This window comes from Azolla caroliniana, unplaced genomic scaffold (assembly GCF_043228905.1).
Source record: "Azolla caroliniana isolate FFs.n. ecotype wild unplaced genomic scaffold, voAzoCaro1.0.p SCAF_7, whole genome shotgun sequence".
Classification (NCBI taxonomy): domain Eukaryota; kingdom Viridiplantae; phylum Streptophyta; class Polypodiopsida; order Salviniales; family Salviniaceae; genus Azolla; species Azolla caroliniana.
Window position 1 is genome coordinate 9,695,986 of NW_028230442.1, and position 12,534 is coordinate 9,708,519.

At 37.4% G+C, this 12,534-nt stretch overlaps 13 non-coding genes across 13 annotated transcripts; all 13 read left to right on the top strand.

The window, feature by feature from the left end:
• The first annotated feature begins 208 nt into the window (after positions 1-208).
• Positions 209-281, top strand: TRNAE-UUC (transfer RNA glutamic acid (anticodon UUC)). Its single transcript has one exon. It is a non-coding gene; the product is annotated as a tRNA-Glu (tRNA).
• Positions 282-726: 445 nt separating this feature from the next.
• On the top strand, positions 727-799 carry TRNAE-UUC (transfer RNA glutamic acid (anticodon UUC)). The gene has a single exon. It is a non-coding gene; the product is annotated as a tRNA-Glu (tRNA).
• Positions 800-1,342: 543 nt separating this feature from the next.
• Positions 1,343-1,415, top strand: TRNAE-UUC (transfer RNA glutamic acid (anticodon UUC)). The gene has a single exon. It is a non-coding gene; the product is annotated as a tRNA-Glu (tRNA).
• Positions 1,416-2,378: 963 nt separating this feature from the next.
• On the top strand, positions 2,379-2,451 carry TRNAE-UUC (transfer RNA glutamic acid (anticodon UUC)). Its single transcript has one exon. It is a non-coding gene; the product is annotated as a tRNA-Glu (tRNA).
• Positions 2,452-4,888: 2,437 nt separating this feature from the next.
• Positions 4,889-4,961, top strand: TRNAE-UUC (transfer RNA glutamic acid (anticodon UUC)). Its single transcript has one exon. It is a non-coding gene; the product is annotated as a tRNA-Glu (tRNA).
• Positions 4,962-5,503: 542 nt separating this feature from the next.
• On the top strand, positions 5,504-5,576 carry TRNAE-UUC (transfer RNA glutamic acid (anticodon UUC)). The gene has a single exon. It is a non-coding gene; the product is annotated as a tRNA-Glu (tRNA).
• A 773-nt stretch (positions 5,577-6,349) lies between these two features.
• Positions 6,350-6,422, top strand: TRNAE-UUC (transfer RNA glutamic acid (anticodon UUC)). Its single transcript has one exon. It is a non-coding gene; the product is annotated as a tRNA-Glu (tRNA).
• An 825-nt stretch (positions 6,423-7,247) lies between these two features.
• Positions 7,248-7,320, top strand: TRNAK-UUU (transfer RNA lysine (anticodon UUU)). The gene has a single exon. It is a non-coding gene; the product is annotated as a tRNA-Lys (tRNA).
• A 1,713-nt stretch (positions 7,321-9,033) lies between these two features.
• On the top strand, positions 9,034-9,106 carry TRNAE-UUC (transfer RNA glutamic acid (anticodon UUC)). The gene has a single exon. It is a non-coding gene; the product is annotated as a tRNA-Glu (tRNA).
• A 445-nt stretch (positions 9,107-9,551) lies between these two features.
• On the top strand, positions 9,552-9,624 carry TRNAE-UUC (transfer RNA glutamic acid (anticodon UUC)). The gene has a single exon. It is a non-coding gene; the product is annotated as a tRNA-Glu (tRNA).
• A 976-nt stretch (positions 9,625-10,600) lies between these two features.
• TRNAE-UUC (transfer RNA glutamic acid (anticodon UUC)) lies at positions 10,601-10,673 on the top strand. The gene has a single exon. It is a non-coding gene; the product is annotated as a tRNA-Glu (tRNA).
• Positions 10,674-11,118: 445 nt separating this feature from the next.
• Positions 11,119-11,191, top strand: TRNAE-UUC (transfer RNA glutamic acid (anticodon UUC)). The gene has a single exon. It is a non-coding gene; the product is annotated as a tRNA-Glu (tRNA).
• A 360-nt stretch (positions 11,192-11,551) lies between these two features.
• On the top strand, positions 11,552-11,624 carry TRNAE-UUC (transfer RNA glutamic acid (anticodon UUC)). The gene has a single exon. It is a non-coding gene; the product is annotated as a tRNA-Glu (tRNA).
• The last annotated feature ends 910 nt before the right edge of the window (positions 11,625-12,534 follow it).

The window sequence follows — 12,534 nt, forward strand, 5'->3', positions numbered from 1 at the left end:
AAAGTTTCATATTACTTACGAAACTTAAAGCGTCTCATGTTACTTGGGCACTTAAAATTAAGTCTTACCATAGACATCTAATTAAATATTGCCTGTTATAATTATTCAGTCTATTCCTAGTCATTGTGGAATCTTGCGTTTCTGCGATTTATGGTTGTAAAGAATCGATGGTGATGAGAAAGTGCCTTCAACTCTATCAATTCCGTACTCCATTGTAGTCTAGTTGGTTAGGATACTCGGCTTTCACCCGAGCAACCCGGGTTCAAGTCCCGGCAATGGAAACAACAAGTCTAGTTCAGGTTGGAGACATCTTAGACGAGAAAAGTCTCGTAATTAACAAATACAAGACATAAAACCTTGTGGTGACATAATCTACATGTAGCGGGTTACAACTGTTGCATCGAATTCAAAATATCCATACGGATCGAATTTAAAAGGATAATATGTGTTGAAAAACCGAAAAAGTCTTATATTACTTGCGAAACCTAAATCGTGTCATTTTACTTGTGCACTTAAAATTAAGTCTTTGCATAGACATCTAATTAAATCTTGTCATGTTACTTGCGCACTTAAAATTAAGTCTTAGCATAGACATCTAATTAAATCTTGCCTGTTAGAATTATTCACTCTAGTCCTAATCATTAAGGAATCTTGCGTTTCTGCGATTTATGGTTGTAAAGAATCGATGGTGATGAGAAAGTGCCTTCAACTCTATCAATTCCGTACTCCATTGTAGTCTAGTTGGTTAGGATACTCGGCTTTCACCCGAGCGACCCGGGTTCAAGTCCCGGCAATGGAAATATCAAGTCTAGTTTGGGTTGTAGACATCTTAGACGAAAAATCTCTCATAATTAACAAATACAACACATAAAACCTTGTGGTGACATAATCTACATGTGGATAGGATAGTCGGCTTTCACCCGAGCGACTCGGGTTCAAGTCTTCCCACTGGAAACAACAAGTGTAGTTCAGGTTGGAGACATCTTAGACGAAAAAAGTCTCATAATTAACAAATACAAGACATAAAACCTTGTGATGATATAATCTACATGGAGTGGGTTACAACGGATGCCTCGAATTCAAAATATCCATACGTATCGAATTTGAAAGTATAATATGTGTTGGAAAACCTAAAAAGTTTCATATTACTTACGAAACTTAAAGCGTCTCATGTTACTTGGGCACTTAAAATTAAGTCTTACCATAGACATCTAATTAAATATTGCCTGTTATAATTATTCAGTCTATTCCTAGTCATTGTGGAATCTTGCGTTTCTGCGATTTATGGTTGTAAAGAATCGATGGTGATGAGAAAGTGCCTTCAACTCTATCAATTCCGTACTCCATTGTAGTCTAGTTGGTTAGGATACTCGGCTTTCACCCGAGCGACCCGGGTTCAAGTCCCGGCAATGGAAACAACAAGTCTAGTTCAGGTTGGAGACATCTTAGACGAGAAAAGTCTCCTAATTAACAAATACAAGACATAAAACCTTGTGGTGACATAATCTACATGTAGCGGGTTACAACTGTTGCATCGAATTCAAAATATCCATACGGATCGAATTTAAAAGGATAATATGTGTTGAAAAACCGAAAAAGTCTTATATTACTTGCGAAACCAAAATCGTGTCATTTTACTTGTGCACTTAAAATTAAGTCTTTGCATAGACATCTAATTAAATCTTGTCATGTTACTTGCGCACTTAAAATTAAGTCTTAGCATAGACATCTAATTAAATCTTGCCTGTTAGAATTATTCACTCTAGTCCTAATCATTAAGGAATCTTGCGTTTCTGCGATTTATGGTTGTAAAGAATCGATGGTGATGAGAAAGTGCCTTCAACTCTATCAATTCCGTACTCCATTGTAGTCTAGTTGGTTAGGATACTCGGTTTTCACCCGAGCGACCCAGGTTCAAGTCCCGGCAATGGAAACAACAAGTCTAGTTTAGGTTGGAGACATCTTAGACGAGAAAAGTCTCATAATTAACAAATACAAGACATAAAACCTTGTGGTGACATAATCTACATGTAGCGGGTTACAACTGTTGCATCGAATTCAAAATATCCATACGTATCGAATTTAAAAGGATAATATGTGTTGAAAAACCGAAAAAGTCTTATATTACTTGCGAAACCTAAATCGTGTCATTTTACTTGTGCACTTAAAATTAAGTCTTTGCATAGACATCTAATTAAATCTTGTCATGTTACTTGCGCACTTAAAATTAATTCTTAGCATAGACATCTAATTAAATCTTGCCTGTTAGAATTATTCACTCTAGTCCTAATCATTAAGGAATCTTGCATTTTTGCGTTTTATGATTATAAAGAATCGATGGTGATGAGAAAGAGCTTTCAACTCTATTAATTCCGTACTCCATTGTAGTCTAGTTGGTTAGGATACTCGGCTTTCACCTGAGCGACCCGGGTTCAAGTCCCGGCAATGGAAATATCAAGTCTAGTTCAGGTGGGAGACATCTTAGACGAAAAAAGTCTCATAATTAACAAATACAAGACATAAAACCTTGTGGTGATATAATCTATATGTAGTGGGTTACAACGGTTGCCTCGAATTGGAAATATCGATACGTATCGAATTTGAAAGGATAATACCTGTTGAAAAACATGAAACGTCTTATATGACTTGCTAGACCGAAAGCGTCTCATGTTACTTGCGCACTTAAAATTAAGTCTTACCATAGACATCTAATTAAATATTGCCTGTTAGAATTATTCACTCTATTCCTTATCATTGAGGAATCTTGCGTTTTTGCGATTTATGATTATAAAGAATCCATGGTGATGAGAAACAGCCTTAACCCGACCTTTGAGAATCTATGTTCAGACGTTGTACAATGTTCAGCGTGATTCTCAACATGCCCCCTCAAGCTCAACTCGGGTAGTCTCCTTTCGGTTGATGTCCGCTTCGGCTCGTACCCGGTTCGTACAGTTTCTGATTTTTGATTGTATTCCCCTTAAAATTGACAAGTCACAGATTGTCAATCCAAGGTCAGACATGAATTGCCGAAGCTTGTCGGCTCCTAAGGCTTTCGTGAATATGTCGGCCGTTCGAAGATTGTGTTAATTATCAAATTAAATCTTGCCATAAATATCTAAATAAATATTGCATGTTTGATTTATTCACGCTATTCCTAATCATTGAGGAATCTTGCGTTTCTACAATTTATGGTTAATTAAGATTTTATTTTATTTTAGAGAAAGAGCATTCAACTTTATCAACTCCGTACTTCATTGTAGTCTAGTTGGTTAGGATACTAGGCTTTCACCCGAGCAACCCAGGTTCAAGTCCCGACAATGGAAACAACAAGTCTAGTTCAGGTTGGAGACATCTTTGACAGAAAAAGTCTGATAATTAACAAATACAATACATAAAACCTTGTGGTGACATAATCTACATGTAGTGGGTTACAACGGTTGCCTCGAATTCAAAATATCCATACGTATCGAATTTGAAAGGATAATACGTGTTGAAAAACCTAAAACATCTGATATGACTTGCGAAACCGAAAGCGTCTCATGTGACTTGCGCATTCAAATTTAAGTCTTAGCATAGATAACTAATTAAATCTTGCCTGTTACAGTTATTCATTCTATTCCAAATCATTGAGGAATCTCGCGTTTCTGCGATTTATTATTGTAAAGAAGCGATAGTGATGAGAAAGAACCTTTGACTCTATCAACTTTTTACTCCATTGTAGACTTGTTGGTTACGATACTCGGCTTTCACCCGAGCAACCCGGGTTCAAGTCCCGGCAATGGAAACAACAAGTCTAGTACAGGTGGGAGACATCTTAGACGAAAAAAGTCTCATAATTAACAAATAGAAAACATAAAACCTTGTGGTGATATAATCTACATGTAGTGGGTTACAACGGTTGCCTCGAATTCGAAATATCGATACATATCGAATTTGAAAGGATAATACCTGTTGAAAAACATAAAACGTCTTATATGACTTCCTAGACCTAAAGCGTCTTTTGTGGCTTGCGCATTCAAAATTATGTCTTAGCATACATATCTAATTAAATGTTACCTGGTAGAATTATTCACTCTATTCCTAATCATTAAGGAATCTTGCATTTTTGCGATTTATGATTATAAAGAATCGATGGTGATGAGAAAGAGCTTTCAATTCTATCAATTCCGTACTCGATTGTAGTCTAGTTGGTTAGGATACTCGGCTTTCACCCGAGCGACCCGGGTTCAAGTCCCGACAATGGAAATATCAAGTCTAGTTCAGGTTGCAGACATCTTAGACGAAAAAAGTTTCATAATTAACAAATCCAAGACATAAAACCTTGTGGTGACATAATCTACATGTAGTGGATTACAACGGATGCCTCGAATTCGAAATATCCATACGTATCGAATTTGAAAGGATAATACATGTTTAAAAAACTAAAACATCTCACGTGACTTGCTCATTCAAAATTAAGTCTTAGCATAGATATCTAATTAAATCTTGCCGGTTAGAATTATTCACTCTATTCCTAATCATTGAGGAATATTTCGTTTTTGCAATTTATGATTGTAAAGAATCGATGGTGATGAGAAACAGCCTTCGACTCTATCAATTCCGAACTCCATTGTAGTCTAGTGGGTTAGGATACTCGGCTTTCACCAAAGTGACCCGGGTTCAAGTCCCGACAATGGAAACAACAAGTCTAGTTCAGGTTGCACACATCTTAAACGAAATAAGTCTCATAATTAACAAATACAAGACATAAAAGCTTGATGTGCATAATCTACATGTTACTCGGTTACAACGGTTGCCTAATCATTGAGGAATCTTGCGTTTCTGCGATTTATTATTGTAAAGAATCGATGGTGATGAGAAAGTGCCTTCAACTCTATCAATTCCGTACTCCATTGTAGTCTAGTTGGTTAGGATACTCGGCTTTCACCCGAGCGACCCGGGTTCAAGTCTCGGCAATGGAAATATCAAGTCTACTTTAGGTTTGAGACATCTTAGACGAAAAATCTCTCATAATTAACAAATACAACACATAAAACCTTGTGCTGACATAATCTACATGTGGATAGGATAGTCGGCTTTCACCCGAGCGACCCGGGTTCAAGTGTTCGCAATGGAAACAACAAGTCTAGTTCAGGTTGGAGACATCTTAGACAAAAAAAGTCTCAGAATTAACAAATACAAGACATAAAACCTTGTGGTGACATAATCTACCTGGCGTGGGTTGCAACGGATGCCTCGAATTCAAATATCTATTCGTATCGAATTTGAAAGTATAATATGTGTTGAAAAACCTAAAAAGTCTCATATTACTTACGAAACCTAAAGCGTCTCATGTTACTTGTGCACTTAAAATTAAGTCTTACCATAGACATCTAATTAAATCTTGCCTGTTAGAATTATTCACTCTATTCCTAATCATTGTGGAATCTTGCGTTTCTGCGATTTATGGTTGTAAAGAATCGATGGTGATGAGAAAGAGCCTTCAACTCTATCAACTCTGTACTCCATTGTAGTCTAGTTGGTTAGGATACTCGGCTTTCACCCGGGCGACCCGGGTTCAAGTCCCGGCAATGGAAACAACAAGTCTAGTTCAGGTTGGACACATCTTAAATGAAATAAGTCTCATAATTAACAAATACAAGACATAAAAGCTTGTTCTGCATAATCTACATGTACTCGGTTACAACGGTTGGCTAATCATTGAGGAATCTTGCGTTTCTGCGATTTATTATTGTATAGAAGCGATGGTGATGAGAAAGAACCTTTGACTCTATCAACTTTGTACTCCATTGTAGTCTAATTGGTTAGGATACTCAGCTTTCACCCGAGCGTCCCGGGTTCAAGTCCCGGCAATGGAAACAACAAGTCTAGTACATGTGGGAGACATCTTAGACTGAGAAAAAAGGTCTCATAATTAACAAATACAAGACATAAAACCTTGTGGTGATATAATCTACATGTAGTGGGTTACAACGGTTGCCTCGAATTCGAAATATCGATACGGATCGAATTTGAAAGGATAATACCCGTTGAAAAAATAAAACGTCTTATATGACTTGCTAGACCTAAAGCGTCTTTGTCGATTGCGCATTCAAAATTATGTCTTAGCATACATATCTAATTAAATGTTGCCTGGTAGAATTATTCACTCTATGACTTGCTAGACCTAAAGCGTCTTTGTCGATTGCGCATTCAAAATTATGTCTTAGCATACATATCTAATTAAATGTTGCCTGGTAGAATTATTCACTCTATTCCTAATTAGTGGGGAATCTTGCGTTTCTGCGATTTATGGTTGTAAAGAATCGATGGTAATGAGAAAAAGCCTTCAAGATTATCAACTTCGTACTCCATTGTAGTCTAGTTGGTTAGGATACTCAGCTTTCACCCGAGCGACCCGGGTTCAAGTCCCGGCAATGGAAATATCAAGTCTAGTTCAGGTTGGAGACATCTTAGACGAATAATCTCGCATAATTAACAAATACAACATATAAAACCTTGTGGTGACATAATGTACATGTGGATAGGATAGTCGGCTTTCACCTGAGCGACCCGGGTTCAAGTCTTCGCAATGGACACAACAAGTCTAGTTCAGGTTGGAGACATCTTACACGAAAAAAGTCTCATAATTAACAAATACAAGACATAAAACCTTGTGGTGACATAATCTACATGGAGTGGGTTACAACGGATGCCTCGAATTCAAAATATCCATATGTATCGAATTTGAAAGTATAATATGTGTTGAAAAAATTAAAAAATCTCATATTACTTATGAAACCTAAAGCGTCTCATGTTACTTGTGCACTTAAAATTAAGTCTTACCATAGACATCTAATTAAATATTGCCTGTTAGAATTATTCATTCTATTCCGAATCATTGTGGAATCTTGATTCTCTGCGATTTATGGTTGTAAAGAATCGAGTGTGATGAGGAAGAGCCTTCAACTCTTTCAACTCCGTACTCCATTGTAGTCTAGTTGTTTAGGATACTCGGTTTTCACCCGAGCGACCCGGGTTCAAGCCCCGGCAATGGAAACAACAAGTCTAGTTCAGGTTTGAGACATCTTAAATGAACTAAGTCTCATAATTAACATATACAAGACATAAAAGATTGTTGTGCATAATCTACATTTACTCGGTTACAACGTTTGCCTAATCATTGAGGAATCTTACGTTTCTGCGATTTATTATTGTAAAGAAGCGATGGTGATGAGAAAGAACCTTTGACTCTATCAACTTTGTACTCCATTGTAGTCTAGTTGGTTAGGATACTCGGCTTTTACCCGAGCGACCCAGGTTCAAGTCCCGGCAATGGAAACAACAAGTCTAGTACAGGTGGGAGACATCTTAGACGGAAAAAGTCTCATAATTAACAAATACAAGTTATAAAACCTTGTGGTGATATAATCTACATGTACTGGGTTACAACGGTTGCCTCGAATTCGAAATATCGATACGTATCGAATTTGAAAGGATAATACCTGTTGAAAAACATAAAACGTCTTATATGACTTGCTAGACCTAAAGCGTCTTTTCTGGCTTGCGCATTCAAAATTATGTCCTAGCATACATATCTAATTAAATGTTGCTTGGTAGAATTATTCACTCTATTCCTAATCAGTGGGGAATCTTGCGTTTCTGCGATTTATGGTTGTAAAGAACGACGGTAATGAGAAAGAGCCTTCAAGATTATCAACTTCGTACTGCATTGTAGTCTAGCTGGTTAGGATACTCGGCTTTCACCCGAGCGACCCGGGTTCAAGTCCCGGCAATGGAAATATCATGTCTAGTTTAGTTTGGAGACATCTTAGACGAAAAATCTCTCATAATTAACAAATACAACACATAAAACCTTGTGGTGACATAATCTACATGTGGATAGGATTGTCGGCTTTCACCCGAGCGACTCGGGTTCAAGTCTTCGCAATGGAAACAACAAGTCTAGTTCAGGTTGGAGACAGGTAAGACGAAAAAAGTCTCATAATTAACAAATACAAGACATAAAACCTTGTGGTGACACAATCTACATGGAGTGGGTTACAACGGATGCCTCGAATTCAAAATATCCATACGTATCGAATTTGAAAGTATAATATGTGTTGAAAAACCTAAAAAGTTTCATATTACTTACGAAACCTAAAGCGTCTCATGTTACTTGGGCACTTAAAATTAAGTCTTACCATAGACATCTAATTAAATATTGCCTGTTAGAATTATTCAGTCTATTCCTAGTCATTGTGGAATCTTGCGTTTCTGCGATTTATGGTTGTAAAGAATCGATGGTGATGAGAAAGTGCCTTCAACTCTATCAATTCCGTACTCCTAATTAGTGGGGAATCTTGCGTTTCTGCGGTTTATGGTTGTAAAGAATCGATGGTAATGAGATAGAGCCTTCAAGATTATCAACTTCGTACTCCATTGTAGTCTAGCTGGTTAGGATAGTCGGCTTTCACCCGAGCGTGCCGGGTTCAAGTCCCGGCAATGGAAATATCAAGTCTAGTTTAGGTTGGAGACATCTTAGACAAAAAATCTCTCATAATTAACAAATAGAACACGTAAAACCTTGTGGTGACATAATCTACATGTGGATAGGATAGTCGGCTTTCACCCGAGCGACCTGTGTTCAAGTCTTCGCAATGGAAATATCAAGTCTAGTTCAGGTTGGAGACATCTTAGACGAAAAATCTCTCATAATTAACAAATACAAGACATAAAACCTTGTGGTGACATAATCTACATGGAGTGGGTTACAACGGATGCCTCGAATTCAAAATGTCCATACGTATCGAATTTGAAAGTATAATATGTGTTGAAAAACCTAAAAAGTTTCATATTACTTACGAAACCTAAAGCGTCTCATGTTACTTGGGCACTTAAAATTAAGTCTTACCATACACATCTAATTAAATATTTCCTGTTAGAATTATTCACTCTATTCCTAGTCATTGTGGAATCTTGCGTTTCTGCGATTTATGGTTGTAAAGAATCGATGGTGATGAGAAAGTGCCTTCAACTCTATCAATTCCGTACTCCATTGTAGTCTAGGTGGTTAGGATACTCGGCTTTCACCCGAGCGACCCGGGTTCAAGTCCCGGCAATGGAAACAACAAGTCTAGTTCAGGATGGAGACATCTTAGACGGGAAAAGTCTCATAATTAACAAATACAAGACATAAAACCTTGTGGTGACATAATCTACATGTAGCGGGTTACAACTGTTGCATCGAATTCAAAATATCCATACGTATCGAATTCGAAAGGATAATACGTGTTGAAAAACCGAAAAAGTCTTATATTACTTGCGAAACCTAAATCGTGTCATGTTACTTGCGCACTTAAAATTAAGTCTTAGTATAGACATCTAATTAAATCTTGTCATGTTACTTGCGCACTTACAATTAAGTCTTAGCATAGACATCTAATTAAATCTTGGCTGTTAGAATTATTCACTATTGTCCTAGTCATTAAGGAATCTTGCATTTTTGCGATTTACGATTCTAAAGAATCGATGGTGATGAGAAAGAGCTTTCAATTCTATTAATTCCGTACTCCATTGTAGTCTAGTTGGTTAGGATACTCGGCTTTCACCTGAGCGACCCGGGTTCAAGTCCCGGCAATGGAAATATCAAGTCTAGTTCAGGTTGCAGACATCTTAGACGAAAAAAGTCTCATAATTAACAAATCCAAGACATAAAACCTTGTGGTGACATAATCTACATGTAGTGGATTACAACGGATGCCTCGAATTCAAAATATCCATACGTATCGAATTTGGAAGGATAATACGTGTTGAAAAAGCTAAAACATCTCACGTGCCTTGCGCATTCAAAATTATGTCTTAGCATACAGATCTAATTAAATGTTGCCTGGTAGAATTATTCACTCTATTCCTAATCAGTGGGGAATCTTGCGTTTCCGCGATATATGGTTGTAAAGAATCGATGGTAATGAGAAAGAGCCTTCAAGATTATCAACTTCGTACTCCATTGTAGACTAGTTGGTTAGGATACTCGGCTTTCACCCGAGCGACCCAGGTTCAAGTCCCGGCAATGGAAATATCAAGTCTAGTTTAGGTTGGAGACATCTTAGACGAAAAATCTCTCATAATTAACAAATACAACACATAAAACCTTGTGGTGACATAATCTACATGTGGATAGGATAGTCGGTTTTCACCCGAGCGACTCGGGTTCAAGTCTTCGCAACGGAAACAACAAGTCTAGTTCAGGTTGGAGACATCTTAAACGAAAAAAGTCTCATAATTAACAAATACAAGACATAAAACCTTGTGGTGACATAATCTACATGGAGTGGGTTACAACGGATGCCTCGAATTCAAAATATCCATACGTATCGAATTTGAATGTATAATATGTGTTGAAAAACCTAAAGAGTGTCATATTACTTACAAAACCTAAAGCGTCTCATGCTACTTGTGCACTTAAAATTAAGTCTTACCATAGACATCTAATTAAATATTGCCTGTTAGAATTATTCACTCTATTCCTAGTCATTGTGGAATCTTGCGTTTCTGCGATTTATGGTTGTAAAGAATCGATGGTGATGAGAAAGTGCCTTCAACTCTATCAATTCCGTACTCCATTGTAGTCTAGTTGGTTAGGATACTCGGCTTTCACCCGAGCGACCCGGGTTCAAGTCCCGGCAATGGAAACAACAAGTCAAGTTCAGGTTGGAGACATCTTAGACGAGAAAAGTTTCATAATTAACAAATACAAGACATAAAACCTTGTGGTGACATAATCTACATGTAGCGGGTTACAACTGTTGCATCGAATTCAAAATATCCATACGTATCGAATTTGAAAGGATAATACGTGTTGAAAAACCGAAAAAGTCTTATATTACTTGCGAAACCTAAATCGTGTCATGTTACTTGCACACTTAAAATTAAGTCTTAGCATAGACATCTAATTAAATCTTGTCATGTTACTTGCGCACTTAAAATTAAGTCTTAGCATAGACATCTAATTAAATCTTGGCTGTTAGAATTATTCACTCTAGTCCTAATCATTAAGGAATCTTGCATTTTTGCGATTTATGATTCTAAAGAATCGATGGTGATGAGAAAGAGCTTTCAACTCTATTAATTCCGTACTCCATTGTAGTCTAGTTGGTTAGGATACTCGGCTTTCACCTGAGCGACCCGGGTTCAAGTCCCGGCAATGGAAATATCAAGTCTAGTTCAGGGTGCAGACATCTTAGACGAAAAAAGCCTCATAATTAAAAAATCCAAGACATAAAACCTTGTGGTGACATAATCTACATGTAGTGGATTACAACGGATGCCTCGAATTAAAAATATCCATACGTATCGAATTTGAAAGGATAATACGTGTTGAAAAAGCTAAAACATCTCACGTGCCTTGCGCATTCAAAATTATGTCTTAGCATGCATATCTAATTAAATGTTGCCTGGTAGAATTATTCACTCTATTCCTAATCAGTGGTGAATCTTGCGTTTCCGCGATTTATGGTTGTAAAGAATCGATGGTAATGAGAAAGAGCCTTCAAGATTATCAACTTCGTACTCCATTGTAGTCTAGTTGGTTAGGATACTCGGCTTTCACCCGAGCGACCCGGGTTCAAGTCCCGGCAATGGAAATAACAAGTCTAGTTCAGGTTGGACACATCTTAAACGAAATAAGCCTCATAATTAACAAAGACAAGACATAAAAGCTTGTTGTGCATAATCTACATGTACTCGGTTACAACGGTTGCCTAATCATTGAGGAATCTTGCGTTTCTGCGATTTGTTATAGTAAAGAAGCGATGGTGATGAGAAAGAACCTTTGACTCTATGAACTTTGTACTCCATTGTAGTCTAGTTGGTTAGGATACTCGGCTTTCACACGAGCGACCCGGGTTCAAGTCCCGGCAATGGAAACAACAAGTCTAGTACTGGTGGGAGACATCTTAGACGTAAAAAGTCTCATAATTAACAAATACAAGACATAAAACCTTGTGGTGATATAATCTACATGTAGTGGGTTACAACGGTTGCCTCGAATTCGAAATATCGATACGTATCGAATTTGAAAGGATAATACCCGTTGAAAAACATAAAACGTCTTATATGACTTGCTAGACCTAAAGCGTCTTTTGTGGCTTGCGCATTCAAAATTATGTCTTAGCATACATATCTAATTAAATGTTGCCTGGTAGAATTATTCACTCTATTCCTAATTAGTGGGGAATCTTGCGTTTCTGCGATTTATGGTTGTAAAGAATCGATGGTAATGAGAAAGAGCCTTCAAGATTATCAACTTCGTACTCCATTGTAGTCTAGTTGGTTAGGATAGTCGGCTTTCACCCGAGCGACCCGGGTTCAAGTCCCGGCAATAAAAATATCAAGTCTAGTTTAGGTTGGAGACATCTTAGACGAAAAATCTCTCATAATTAACAAATACAACACATAAAACCTTGTGGTGACATAATCTACATGTGGATAGGATAGTCGGCTTTCACCCGAGCGACTCGGGTTCAAGTCTTCGCAATGGAAACAACAAGTCTA